The sequence below is a fragment of the Miniopterus schreibersii genome (assembly GCF_964146895.1).
Source record: "Miniopterus schreibersii genome assembly, chromosome: 4".
Taxonomy (NCBI): domain Eukaryota; kingdom Metazoa; phylum Chordata; class Mammalia; order Chiroptera; family Miniopteridae; genus Miniopterus; species Miniopterus schreibersii.
Genome location: NC_138105.1, coordinates 55,793,089 through 55,806,540, shown reverse-complemented (window position 1 = coordinate 55,806,540; position 13,452 = coordinate 55,793,089). Strand labels below are relative to the sequence as shown.

Genomic DNA, 13,452 nt, shown 5'->3' with positions numbered 1-13,452 from the left:
TTTGGAAAGCAGATATGCATATAATTTTTTAAAGGATAAACAATGATCTCACAGGACTGCTAGAAGAATTAACATAGGATGTATATAAAAACACTGAAAATTAACAGTATTGAAAAACAAATAACGCAATTCATTTGGACTTGGGTATAAAGAAAGATCCATCGAGAGCCACCTTTATTTCCAGACATGGTCAGTCATGATTGCTAATATTTAAAGGTGATCTAGTAATTGTTTGCTGGAGGAATTGTGACCTAAAACCAAACCAAACCAAACTAGAGCTCTTTGTCGAAGCTCTTTGATTTGAACAATCAGATACATTACTTTTCTCATGGGTAATAACCCACAGTAAATGCACAGTTATAAACCCCATTTTCATGGGCAGGGGGAGCACACCTACACTGCCCTTCTCTAATCTGCTACAAGCATTACTGATTCCTCCTTCACTTTCACAAAAGTTGTTAAAAAAAGAAAAAAAAAGTAAAGGTGTAATCACTCGAGGCAATATGAGAGGTACCCATATTTTGGCAAGGTGTGGTAAATTTGGCAGGTAAGTTCAATTTCCGTAACATTGCTTCCAGCCCAGGAAATGTCTCAGGTGGCCTGGTATGGGTAAGCTGCTGCCAGGTTTTCAGGTATGGACTTGCTACCCTTGGATGACATCATTTGACTGAATTCTTTATGCTGCTTGCCCCACAGAATTAGTTTCCATTTTTCTGAAATACCTTGTGTGATTCCAAAAGCCTAATATGGAAGGCCTCGAATGCATGCGATGAACCTCCTTGGCCATTAAAACAGCAAAAGGATTTACCAATGTACACTTCAGAACCACTGCACAATGGGAAGATTTTCTGATTATAGCATCACTATTACCTGGAATAATGGGCTACAACTATGGCCACAGCATTATGTCAACATAGCTCTTACAGCACATAAATATGATATTACATGTGTCTATCCTGAGATCTAAGAACTGAGATCATGGAAAATCAAAGTAAACTGAAATGTTCTTTTCAAACTATGTAAACCTTTCTCTAACGTGAGCTAAACAGAGAAGATAAACTCTTGACCAGGTGGAGCCTGTGCTTTTTACAAGCTGAACTTTTTCCTGTTACTCTAGCTTAGGGGTCACACCAACTCATTAATTATCCCATGTTTCCCAAATTACAGTATGTCCAAAGGTACCGTCTTCTGAAATACAAATTAGCATAAAGAATTCCAAAAGGTTTGCAGAGCAGTCTTCATCTATGCGACACGGCCCGCCAGTAGTAAACCTTACCGCATTTAGAATTCCTGTCTGGGAAAGCCGAGGGAGTCATGCTTAGAAATTAGAACTGGGTTACATGACACTATGTATTTCCCTGGGACTTGTATACTCGGATACATACACAACTACACATTTGTTTAATCACCCCATCATCACTTTGGGGGGTAACGGGCACTTGGGACTTTTGTGAAGCTTTATTTCTCATATAGTTTTACTGATAATGCACAGACTTATAATTTGAATTAGAATGTGGCACTTACTCAGACTAGATGTCTGAGATACATCTTTCTACTTCTCCAAGACTAGGGAATCAAATTCCCTAAGGTCATCAACTTCTCAAGTGTTTCAACCAAACATCCCATGGAAGAAGATGAGGAGGAAAGAAGTAGATGGAATTAGATGGGAATGCCTTTTATTTCTCTTCGTACGTGGCACTGGGACATTACAGCTGAGAAGGCTATTTAACCCCCTTTCATCTAGCCTCTTTATTTTATGAGAAGCCAACAGAGACCCAGGGGCAATATGGGTTGTCTGGGAAGAGACAGCTGTCTGTGGACTGCCCGAGCCATAACTAGTAGCCCATCAAGAAGATAGGCTTGGGGTGACAGCCACTTCTTCAGCTGGTTCGGAAAATAAAAAGAAGGCAGCAAAAAGCATGCCTGAAAGTCACTGATGCATTTGTAAACTCAAGATACCTACACCATTAACTCAAGATATCTCCACCAACATGCATTTTTCTGGGTTGCCAAGAAAAACACCACCAGGTGTATGCTAACCTTGCCTGACGATGACCCACAGGTTCGGTCAGATCCTGTGGTTTCATAATGCTTTAACCTTTAACCTGACTGCTAAGAGCTAGGATGCCCTCAGTCTTTCCCTGATTCATAATTTTAGTTGATGCCTATTGCCAATAAAATAGATTGTTTTAAAATGAAAGTTGCAGAAGGGACACTGAGTTTGAAACCAGACCTAAAGCACAGTGATGAAGGATGGGCTGATTATCTCAAAGTCAGAAGAGAATCCAAAAGCTATTATGTAAAAGAACCGTACCCAAGATTCAGTTTGTCTTAAGATATTCAGTCCTCATCATATTCTTTGCTAATTATTCAAATGACTGAATATTAATAATGTAGCTGGATTACTCTGTGAATGCTACATAATTATTTTGTTTATATAAACCAATAATTGTTTTACGACACAGGCTGTGAGATCATGCACTATCAACGTGATTTTGAAATATATCCTAATTGTAGATGTAAGAACACTATAGTAAAATGAAACAACTATAAAAACCACAATAACACTGAGCAAACATTTAAGAGTCCAATGTGATTATCCTTCCCTTTCATTTTCAGATTTGTATTTGGCTTAATAAGCAGACAATCAAAATGACAGGGTTAGAAAGAAAATAAACACATGGCAAGACTGAGCTCCAAGCAGACTGTAGAAGCCACACTGGGCCTGCCTGGGAGCTACTGACATTATAGAAACATTCACAGAAGGAAGAGACACACAGCAGCCCGAGTCCCTGCAACACAGTTACAGCCACTCAGACGCCAGCCCAGGGCAGGTAGCCAAGTTGCAGAAAGTGCCACTGTGTAGTCCCCGGGTAACCCAACCAGATTCTTCCATGGGCATTCCTTTCTCAAGGAAACTGGTCTTTGGGATTTTAAACATTTAGCATTCACCCTTAAAAACTTTCCTCCTGAACTTGCAATCAGTGTTCTCAATCTGACTGCCAGATTTGCCACCTGGGCTTAGGCTTTAGGGAAATTCTGCAGGTGCCCTTGGTGCACATTTTCAAGTGGTAATATCACCCTGCATCTCAGAGGACAGATGCTATGTGGGCTGAAAAGAAAAACACAGTTGGAGCCAGGAGATCCAAGTCCTACGATAACCGCCCCTTGGAAAGTCACAACCACTCTTCAATAGGTTTTTAAAATCTATGGAGGGGAGATAAAGGCACCACACCTGCCCTACCCACCTCCCCTACTAGGATGCAGGAAAGGTCCTAGTATTTTTAAATGAATAAGACTTGGCCTTCATAAATAGCATTGGATTTCACATGTCTCAGCCTTCATATGCTTGCAATGGGCCTAGATTTAGACTTTTCTAAATCTCTCACTATAAAATAATTCTAAGTTAACTTTTCAAATTCTATCATTTACTTGTACCCTGAAGCAAGGAAGGTGACCTCCACGGGGGAAAAAAATCTGGCAGCTTCACACATCTGGTGGCTTCCCTGAGCATCTATCACTCTGCTGAACAGTTCTGGGAAAGCAGAAGACAAACTGATATTAAACGGAATAATTTTGTGTGTTTGCAAACTGACAGCTCCTGCTGCTTGTGTAAGAAGAAGGGCCAAGGAATGCTTGGACTTGGACCACTGCCGTCCTATCCCTAGATGATTTTTCTGCCTTTGAGGGAGGTTTGCAAATTCTTATGTACCTCTCTCTTGCAAATAAAAGCTTTGGAGAGGCGAGGTCCAAACTCCTTATCTACTGTCCCTGGGTATCTTGCAGTCACTTGCCTGGGCAGATTTATAGTTGCTGGTGTGGACAGTCTGTGCTCAAACATTCAGTTACATAACACAATGGTGTGACATGTGAGCACATTTGGACGAATTTTGTCTCTTAATAAGTACCTAAAATAGATCTTTTTAAAAATCCACATGTCACCTTTCATATAAATACAGCCATTTATAGTTATGAAGACACATAAAAACATGAGGCTCTACCAAGAAAAACCACACATTTTTTCAACTCCAGTTCTGAATTAGTACATTTGTGGTTTTCCTGGGAAATGCTTTACTTCAATATTGTCATTGGGCAGGTTTTGCAAGATTATAGCTTAGTCAAATGAGAGGATCTTTATGCCACAGTCAGACACTGAGCATCATTTTTTGTGACTTTCTGCTCTCTTTGGGGGCAATGCCATTTTCTCCCAAGGCTTTAATTAACCACTGGTGAGGATCATTCCCAAATCACTGTCTCTCACTCTGATCTCCTCCCAGAATATCAGACTTAGATTTCTAATTGCCTCCTAGACACCTCCACTTGGTATGTTCAAAACCAAATTTGCCTTGCCTTCAGGTGTCCTCCACCTCCTGTCCGACCTTTATAAATGGCAGTGCTATCCCCCCCACCCGGCAGGATCCTGAGAGTAATGGTTGAGGCAACCCCCTCCCTCACCCTTCACATGCCATCAATGCCAAGTGCAGTTAATTCTACCTTCTAACCATCCCCAGGACCCAACCACTTCGTTTAGCTCGTTTGCCACTAACTTAGTATCTATTTCCTGCATTCTTCTAACCACCCAAACTGGTTTCCCTGTTTCCCAGGGGCTAACCCACCAGGCATGACAAAGTAGAAGCAGAAGACATCTTTGTTGTCTTCAACAAAGGCATAACCTGGGAGGAACGAGGTTTGATTTAGGTAGTCACTGGAGAGTAATACAAAAGAGCATACAATTAAGAGTTGTTTCATAGTCTAAAAGAATTCAATCTTAATATTAGAGAGATGAGGTCAACTCAGTGAAATAACAAGCAACAGAATAAACTTGTGTTCAGGCGCTGTTTAAGGGACTATTAAGTGTCAGAGCATTTCAGAGTAGGGAGAGATTAACGTGATGATCAAGATAGAAAATTTTAAATGAAATTTCTGGTCAAATGTGTGTGAAGTTTATTATAGTAGTCACTCAGCAAACTCTAATCATACATCTACTAAGCGCTGGGCTTTGCTCCATATAGGTGACAAATAAAGAAAGAATAGTACGACAGTCCCTCTTCTCAAGAGATAAATGAGATTACAGACCTCTGAGGTCCAATGAACTGTGGATGTCGAGTCAGAATTCAACCTCGGGCAGGCCCGGAGAGTGTCCATCACCAGCTAGATCCAGGCGTCTCCTGTCCTGGTGACTGTTTCACACCTTCTCTCTCCTGAAACTTCCCTCACTCACTCTCAGCTGATGGCTCCCTTCGTATTTCACCGAGAAAACAGAAGCAAGCAGTGGAGAACTTCCACGGGCTCCCACCGCCTCTTCTATCCACTCCCTGCACCGTGGCCCCAGGCGCTGCCTTCCACGCTCAGGTGCTGAGGCCGAGCACCCAGCATCTCAAGGATGTCCCTCCCACAACTGTCCCCATCAGCCTTTCCTGACCTCTGGATAGACAAGTTCAAGCCCTTCCCCTGTGGCTCTTCGACAGCTCCCGGTCCCTTGCTGGAGGAGACAGTGACTGATGATGGTGCCTACTCGAGTGCCTAGTGTTACAGAATAAAACGGTTTGCTGCGAGAAGCAACGGTGTCTAAGCACATACTCACGGACTCCTCCTGCTGACTCACGGCCACTTGTCAGCCTGATTTTCTGCCTCCCTGACCATATCCTGGCCTCTACCCCGGAATTCTCCAGCTCCTCCCTAGCTTTATTTCTCCCCATAGCACATAATTCCGTTGGAAGCACAGGATGTTTATTCTGTTTACAGTTTGTCTCCTACCACTGGAATATAAGCTCCACGAAGGCAAGGATTTGTGCATATTCGTCTCCCTAGGTCACTAACTTTATTCCCGGAGCCTTAGCCAGTATCTAGGGCACAGGGCTTGCCCAGCAATATCTGCTGTGTTAATGAGGCCCCAGCCTGGCCACTGCTGATCTATGTGACTCTGGGCTGATCACTTACCGTCTCAGAATCTCACTTTCCTCCTTTTTAAGGGGTGGGTGCTGCCAGAACTCACTACGTGGGATTGTGGTGAGAGTTAACTGACAAGAGTGTGTTAAACATTTTCTGATACAAAGTAAGTGTTCAACAAATGGTATTTATTATATGGTTATTTAGACTATAATTATACACCCAAGTTTACCTGAAGACTGTCCACTCCCAAATAGGTACTTGCTTGGGAATTTTGTGGACTGGCATCAGAAAGAAAAATAAAATGCCTGCAAGTTTGCTTTCCTTCTATTACTAAAGATTCCATTTAAAACCTAACTCCTTGGCCCGGCCGGGCGTGGCTCAGCGGTTGAGCGTCGACCTAGGATCCAGGCGATCAGGGTTCGATTCCCGGTCAGGGCACGTGTCCGGTTGCAGGCTTGATCAATGACTCTCTCAACATTGATGTTTCTATCTCTCTCTCTCCCTCTCCTTTCCTCTCTCTGAAATCAATAAAGATATATAAAAAATAAATAAATAATAAAAAAAATAAAACCTAACTCTTTGACTTAAAAACAAAACAAAATACAACTAAGTACTGCTGATGTCTAAGTCGAGGTTCTATAGCAAAAATTATGTTCAGTAAGGAAATAATGACAATGGACAGGCAGCTTCCATGCCTTGGCTATCCAAAATAGGTCCCACAGCTGACTGACAACAGGGCTACATGTGTTTCCCATGTCCTTTTTCCTCTCTTTTCTTTCCCCCCTGTTGCTAGGAAGCCCCCTACTGCTGGGATGCCCTCCCCAGAGCTCTGTAGGACCCGGGTGAGGTCTCTGTTAGCATAAGGGGAGTATGAAAGGAAATGTATCTCTGTGTACCTTTATTTTCCCTGCAGGGTTTAAATGGAAAAAGAGAAGGCGGGGTCCTTTTTGCCATTGTTGCTGGGATTAAAAACCATTAAAAAAAAAAATCAAGTTGGAGCTCTGAGTGCATTTTCCCACAAAAAACATGTTAAATATAGTGGCTCAATTCTAAGGTACTATTAATAAAACAGAATACTTCAGCTACAACTTCTGGACTGTGCTGGGAACCGAACCACGGAGTGTGCCATAGTTTCCAATGAGAAAGCGGGTCCCGAGTTCCCAACAGCCAGTTCACAAATCCACATTGAGAATCCAACCTGTCTGAAAGCGGAGAGCTGCTGGCCAATTCTCAGCAGGTTTGACAGTTTCTCAAAGGCATCACAGATGTTTCGAAAAGGGGGACCAAGCTTCAGATTCTTATGGATGGTGGTCCAGGGGTGCTTCGTTTCTATGACACCCGAAACGCGGTGGGCCTACCTCAGAGCATTTGTGAGAACTCAAGGTTGATGGTAAAGACTGTGACACACCCAGCAGAGCCCGGTTAGTGATAACTAGTTAACAAAGGTTAGCTCTGCTCTTCCTTCCCTTGGTAAAACTTCAGTGTCTATTCCTTTTACTTGGTTTTGTGCCTCTTCCTATGAATCTATTTTTAATGCTTCTATATGGAAAAAACATTGCAAAGTTTTGCCAACAGAAACCAGAAAATGGTCATTTGCTCATTTCTTCTGGCTGACACACCTTGTCTACAAATGGCAGCGTCTCCTCAGGCTTATTTCCCATCAAATAAGCCTTTCTGCCTCCCAGAAGTCCATGCCAAACTGCAAATCGCCCTCTTAGCTTACCCTAGCGGTGGGGTTTTGGCAGTGGGGCCAACACACATTCAGTGGGAGACTCAGAACTGGCATTAACTAACCACTCCACATCTTCGGTTTGTTTCCTTGTAGTCATTATCCAAAATACACAAGTAAGAGAGGCTCACCTAACTGGAATAGCTTATATTAACAATTACGGTTAACCCTAGAGTGCATAACCAATAAGGCAGCTAAGATTTACTGCTCAGGAAGAGATCTGTGTCTTTAACAGTCCATGGGGGTGGGCAGAAAGCTGTGCATACCACTGGTTTCAGAATGGTGTTTCTCCTCTCCGCCACCTCAGGCTTGCCTTACTTCCATTTTATCTCCATGCCTCTCCTACAAGAATGGGCTACTGCTTTTCACTCATAAAGTCTCCTTAGATGAAACGTTTCTCATCTACCATTGTTCATTTATCCTTTGGCAAAATCTGATACAGGGCATCCCTGTAAAAAATTTAAAAATCCCTTGTATTAGTGTAAACTCTCAGAGATTTTCTAGGGCCAAAAACCTGGGACACAGAACTAGGCCGAGCCTAGTGCCTCAGTTTTATTATGATCCTGGGCAAAATTTTTATTTTCCCTACACCTTTCTTTAAAATCTAGTAGAGTTCCATTTCTTGTTCTGCATTGCAATATTATTACAATGAGCTAATAAGTATAATGTACTGGGAACGCTTTCAAAGAGGAGTTTAGGGCTCTTTTAATATATCTTTAATTTTTAAAGTATATATTTAGCATCTATCCCCTCTCCCCATTTACTTGAATGAGAGAATTATTTTGCAAGATATTAAATAGTAGGTAATTTTAGAAGTATAGTGAACTTACCCAATGTTTATCTGGATCTTTTGAAATAAATACTGTAAGAGTATAACACATTTTGATATGAAATTGTTCCTTTGGAAATATACAAAAAGGAAAGACAATGTATAACACATAATTTTACAGTTCTCAAAAATTGTGAAAATAATCTGGAAAGCAGGAGTGGGGGTGGGGACGGAAACCAATAATTGTTTCAACAGTAATTGTTTGAACAAATGAATAAATGCCTCTTGAAATAATGACTTTAGCACCTTGAGCAGTGTAGACTCCTTGATAATTTCCAGGTAATGTGTTATAATTCAGTACTGTATAGTTGTTTCAAATATAGTAGAATATAAGATTTCCTACAGTCCAGGGAAAATATGTTTTAGGGGGGGAAAAAGCAACTATCCTCAAAAGTAGTACAAATCCTGTAACTGTTCTACAGTCAAGTTTTAAACATCAACCACAATGCCATATGGTAAGTCATGTGCACCTTTTATTCTATCTTAAACAGTTTGAGAAGTCAACTAAACACTAGAGCCCACAGGATACACTGAAGCATACCAGGGCTACTCTAACTAGGACAGCGATCTATTGTTTACAAAGTCAGTGTTCGCACCTGGGACAGACTGAGCATTCAGTTATCACACCACTTAAAGCAGGTGTTATCATACCAGCTGTCAGAATTCTATGATTCATGGATTTCAACAGTCACAAAAAATAAAGCCACATTATTTTCAACCACCTACCCAAGCTCTTCATGCAGAGCCTCAAGTTTTCACACATCCAAAGAGATGGTCAGGGTGTTCGCATATTTTGTTATGTGTTGCACGTCTAGTTCCCTATTAATGGATGTGGTGTGGGCACTGGGAAAACCCATCCCGATGCTTACTCTAAAGACAAAAAAGTAGAATAAATATTGAATAAATTTTATTTTATATATATAATGAACAGAATAAGTAAAAAGTAAAGCTTAAAAGTTGAAAAATTTGTTGGTTATATAGCTCTTGCCTATTCATCACACATTGTTCAAGGAGGTACTAACCACTTAACTTCCTCTCTCTTAAGGTAGAACTCTTACAATCACTGTGAGGCACAGCGGTACAGATGCTTCAGACTATCTCGTGTATCAATCCATATAAACAGATTAGGAAGAAAACGTCCCTCAAACCTCTTATCACTGAATCAAAGTCAGCCAGGTCTTGAGAAAAAGAATATCCTCTTTCCTTGGAGATGTAAAAAAGCTGATGCCTTTTCACTGAGGTCGAAGCAACCAAACCAAACTGTCCGGACAACCCAACTGGCCAGTTTTCCCTTAGTGGCAGTTATTGAGACCGTTCTGACAGGAGCCTTCAGCACACAAACCAAGAAACTATCCTTAAAGGCAAAACTTAGCAGTTTCCAGAGTTGGAAAGGCCACCGAAGAGCCTGAAGGACTGGAGTGGGGTGGGACTGGTGGGGAGCGTAGCTTTTCGAAGGCTGGTTACTCAAGAATGTACTGTTTCCATGCATCAGAAACTTGGGCCTGCCCCTTTCTGCCTTTCTCAGGCTAGCTCTGTGTGGCTGCGAATCACAATGTAGACCCGGCTAGCGCGGGACTGCTGAACACTCGGGGCTGACGAGCGAGTGCAGCGAGCGGTCCCGGGGCTTCGCCTGCAGCCTGCAAACCAGTAACAGGGCTCGGCGAGTCCAGGCCCCCGAAAGCCAGACCCGGCTCTGGAGGGTGCGGAGATGCCCGCGCCCAGGGCGACCCACTGCCCCCCCCCCCCCTTTAGTCCCCGGCGAGTGCAAAAGTACCAGCCTCGCTCCAGGCTCAATAAATCTAACTCTGTTCTGGAGTCTTGGACCACTCACCATTCCGGACAGATGCGCCCCCCAATGTTAAAGCAATGGAGAGAAGCCCCCGCCTCGGGGCGAGGTCCGCTTCCTGCAGGGGCCAGCCCCCACCCCGTCCCGCGCTCCAGGTTTGGGAACACAGCATCCCAGAGGGGCCCGGCGGACTGTTCAGGATCCTTTCCGTCGGCTGCTGAAGCCGCAGCCGCGCCGGAGCCGCTAACAAAGCCGCAGCCACGACCGCGCGGAGCTGAGCAGCAAGCCCGGGACGCACACCTACTCGGTGCCGGCCGGAGTCCCCCAAGTTACACGTAACACACTTTCCCCGAATGGCGCCAAGGTGGGGTGACCTCTTCCTAAAGAAATGAGGATGGGGCTGGAGAGGGGCGGGGGGCCGTGCCCAGGCTTGGCTCGGGATGGATGGATCCCTCCTTTTCCCACCAGCTGCCAGGGAATGAGATCATCTCCCCCCACCCCCGGCTCTGCCAGCCCCGCGCTCTCCCCCCTCCCAAGCCAGGTCTGACTCCCCGAGGAGAGGGGCCGCGATTCAGGGAGGACTGCGCTCGGGAAAGCGAGCAGGGCGGGAGGGACCAGTCGCGGCGGCAAAGCATCCCCAGTCCCCACGCTGTTAGGATACAAAATTCCCATCTGGAGCTCAGCTTTCAGTGGCGATAGTGCAGACCCGGCAAGGGGAGGGAGCGAGCTCAGCCCGGGGACCACTGGAGGGTGGAAACTGCATTCACAAGTTTCTCCCCCACCCCTCCACTCTTCCCCAGCTAAAGCCCTCCCACCCCCAACTCTCCGGCCACCCGGCACCCTCCACTCCCTTTCATTCACCCTTTTCCACTGGCCGAGGGTCCGAGTCCCCAGCCTACCTCTGGTCCCAGGGCCTCGCCGGTGGCTCCCGATCGGGTCGCGCAGCCTGGGGCCGCGCGGCGGGCCGGCACCGGGCTATATACCCCGCGCCGTGACTCAGTGACTCTCCCAAAGCTCGTGCCTCTGGTCCTTCAAAATAAGAGTCTCAGCGCGCGGAGGCCGGCGGGCGGAGGAGAGGAGGCGTGGCTCGGCCTCCGGCGCCCGCTTAGCGCCGGCTTCCCCGCCTCCGCCTCCTAACCCAGCCCTCCCTCCGCATCTTTCCTGGTCTCAAGCCCCCTTCCCGGGCCGCCAAGTGATGAATTGGGCTTCCCCTCAACTTTCAAAACTAGATAACGGGAATGCATTTAACTTTTTTTTCTAGACCAATAGAGACGTTGGTTGCACGTTAGGATGAGTTGTGATTGTGTTGTTTATGGTGTTTTTCCCTCCATAGCCTAAGAAGTCGTGTCCAGTAAATCTGACTCCGGGGCAGCACTGGAGACAAAGTACTGAAGGAAAGCTCAGGGTGGAATGGAAGCCGTCCCGAAGGAATGACAGGCGGGGCGAGGCTGGGCGAGGCAAGGCGGGGCGGGGTGGGGGCGGGGGCGGGGGGGAGGGGGTGGGGGGAGGGGATGGGGGGAGGAGATGGGGGCTGGGATGGGGGAAGGTCCAGCTCCTGTGGGCTGCTCCCATTAAACCTAGGCGCTGAGGATTTGCAGGTATCATGCAGAATGCAGCACTTAAGTGGAAAAGCACAAGTAATCATTTGGTACACTTCCCTTTTTTTTTTAACTAAGAAAGAGAAAGGATAATTTCTAGATTTCCATTAATTAGTTTACTCTGGTCCGTGTATAAATGAGTAACTGAATTCAGGAGCCCTTAGGGTAAGAAGTGTAGCATTCTGATTTAGCAGCGTCTTAGGAACGCTGTCCTTATCTCCCATTCTTCTGACATAAACTACTAGAGGCTCTGAGTCACTTGTTTTGACTTACTACAATGGGGATTTCTATAGAAGTGTTTTAAAGGAAGAAATTGACTCATTGATTCCAAAATTAGATTCCTGTGTAAAACTTGTGAACTATGTGGGCTTAACCCTAAGTCCAGATCAGCAACGTCTTCCTTTCGCACACTCAGTGAAGGACACCCCTCACTCTGTGAATAATCCTCCAGTGGTTGGGTTATCACACTGTATCACAGTCATTTCTGTCCTGTTCATCCCACCACAGTGTGTGCTCCTTGACCACTGGGACCAAATCTCTTTTACACACAGTATCTGTCAATAAAACAAATTCGTGAGTGAATGAATGAACTCTAATACCTAACATTTATGAACACCTATTGCTGTGCCAGCCCTTTCTGCATGATGGTCACCAAGTAAATGCCAACTAGATTTGAACAGCTAGTAGACTACTTTTAAATAGTCTAGTAATTTCATCCTCACCTTCATCATTAATATCAGTAGGGTTTCTAGGTTCACAGCTGACCCTCTCTTTCTGAAATAGCTTTATTGATTTTTAGCTTAAAATTATGTCTGTAAAATATTCAAACAGTAACTCCAAAGTGGATGTCTCTCTGTAATTCTACCCTCAGAAGATAAACATTGTTAACACTAACAGCCTGCTCTTCCCGACTTTTGTATATGTATTTAAACATATATTTAAAACATAGATTAGATCATTATTTACATATGATTCTGTAACCTACTTTTTTTTAACCAGGCATAATATAAGGCATTATCATCTTTTCAATTTTTGAGATGGTGATAAGTAAAAAAACTTAGTATGTCACTGTTTAACTTTGCCCATCTTTGAATTTTTAGTTGGCTCATTTCTGTGTTAAATGTGGGCAGCAGAAAGGTAGCACTTGGTGCATCACAGGGTTTTCCCAGACTGCAGTGTAACACTGAAGAAAGAGTCCTAAAAATATACCACACGGCCTGGCAATTCCATTTCTGGGTATTTATCCAAAGGAAACGAGAACACTAATTTAAAAAAGATATGCATGCCTCTAGTTTACTGCAGCATTATTTACAGTTATCAAGGTATGGAAGCAACCTAGGTGTCCATTAATAGATGAATGCATAAAGAATATGGGATACACACACATACACACAAAATGGAATATTATGCAGCAATAAAAATGAAATGTTGCCATTTGCAACAACATAGATGGATCTGGAGGGTATTACGCTAAATTATATAAGTTAGAGAAAGACAAATACCATATGGTTTCATTTATATGTGGAGTCTAAAAACAAACCAAACCAAACCAAACAAAAAACAGACTCATAGAAACAGGCACCAAAGGGATGGTTACCAGAAAGGAGGGGTAAAGGAT

At 44.2% G+C, this 13,452-nt stretch overlaps 1 protein-coding gene across 4 annotated transcripts in view; it reads right to left on the bottom strand.

Moving 5' to 3' along the window:
- Positions 1–13,452, bottom strand: part of PALLD (palladin, cytoskeletal associated protein) — a 345,943-nt gene that overhangs the window by 72,166 nt on the left and 260,325 nt on the right. The window contains exon 1 of one of the 4 annotated variants that reach the window (XM_081135632.1): positions 11,136–11,278. The exons of 2 other annotated variants lie outside the window; for them this stretch is intronic. The gene's annotated coding sequence lies outside the window, so the exon portion shown is untranslated. One more of the 4 variants, XM_081135633.1, reaches the window with a different exon arrangement.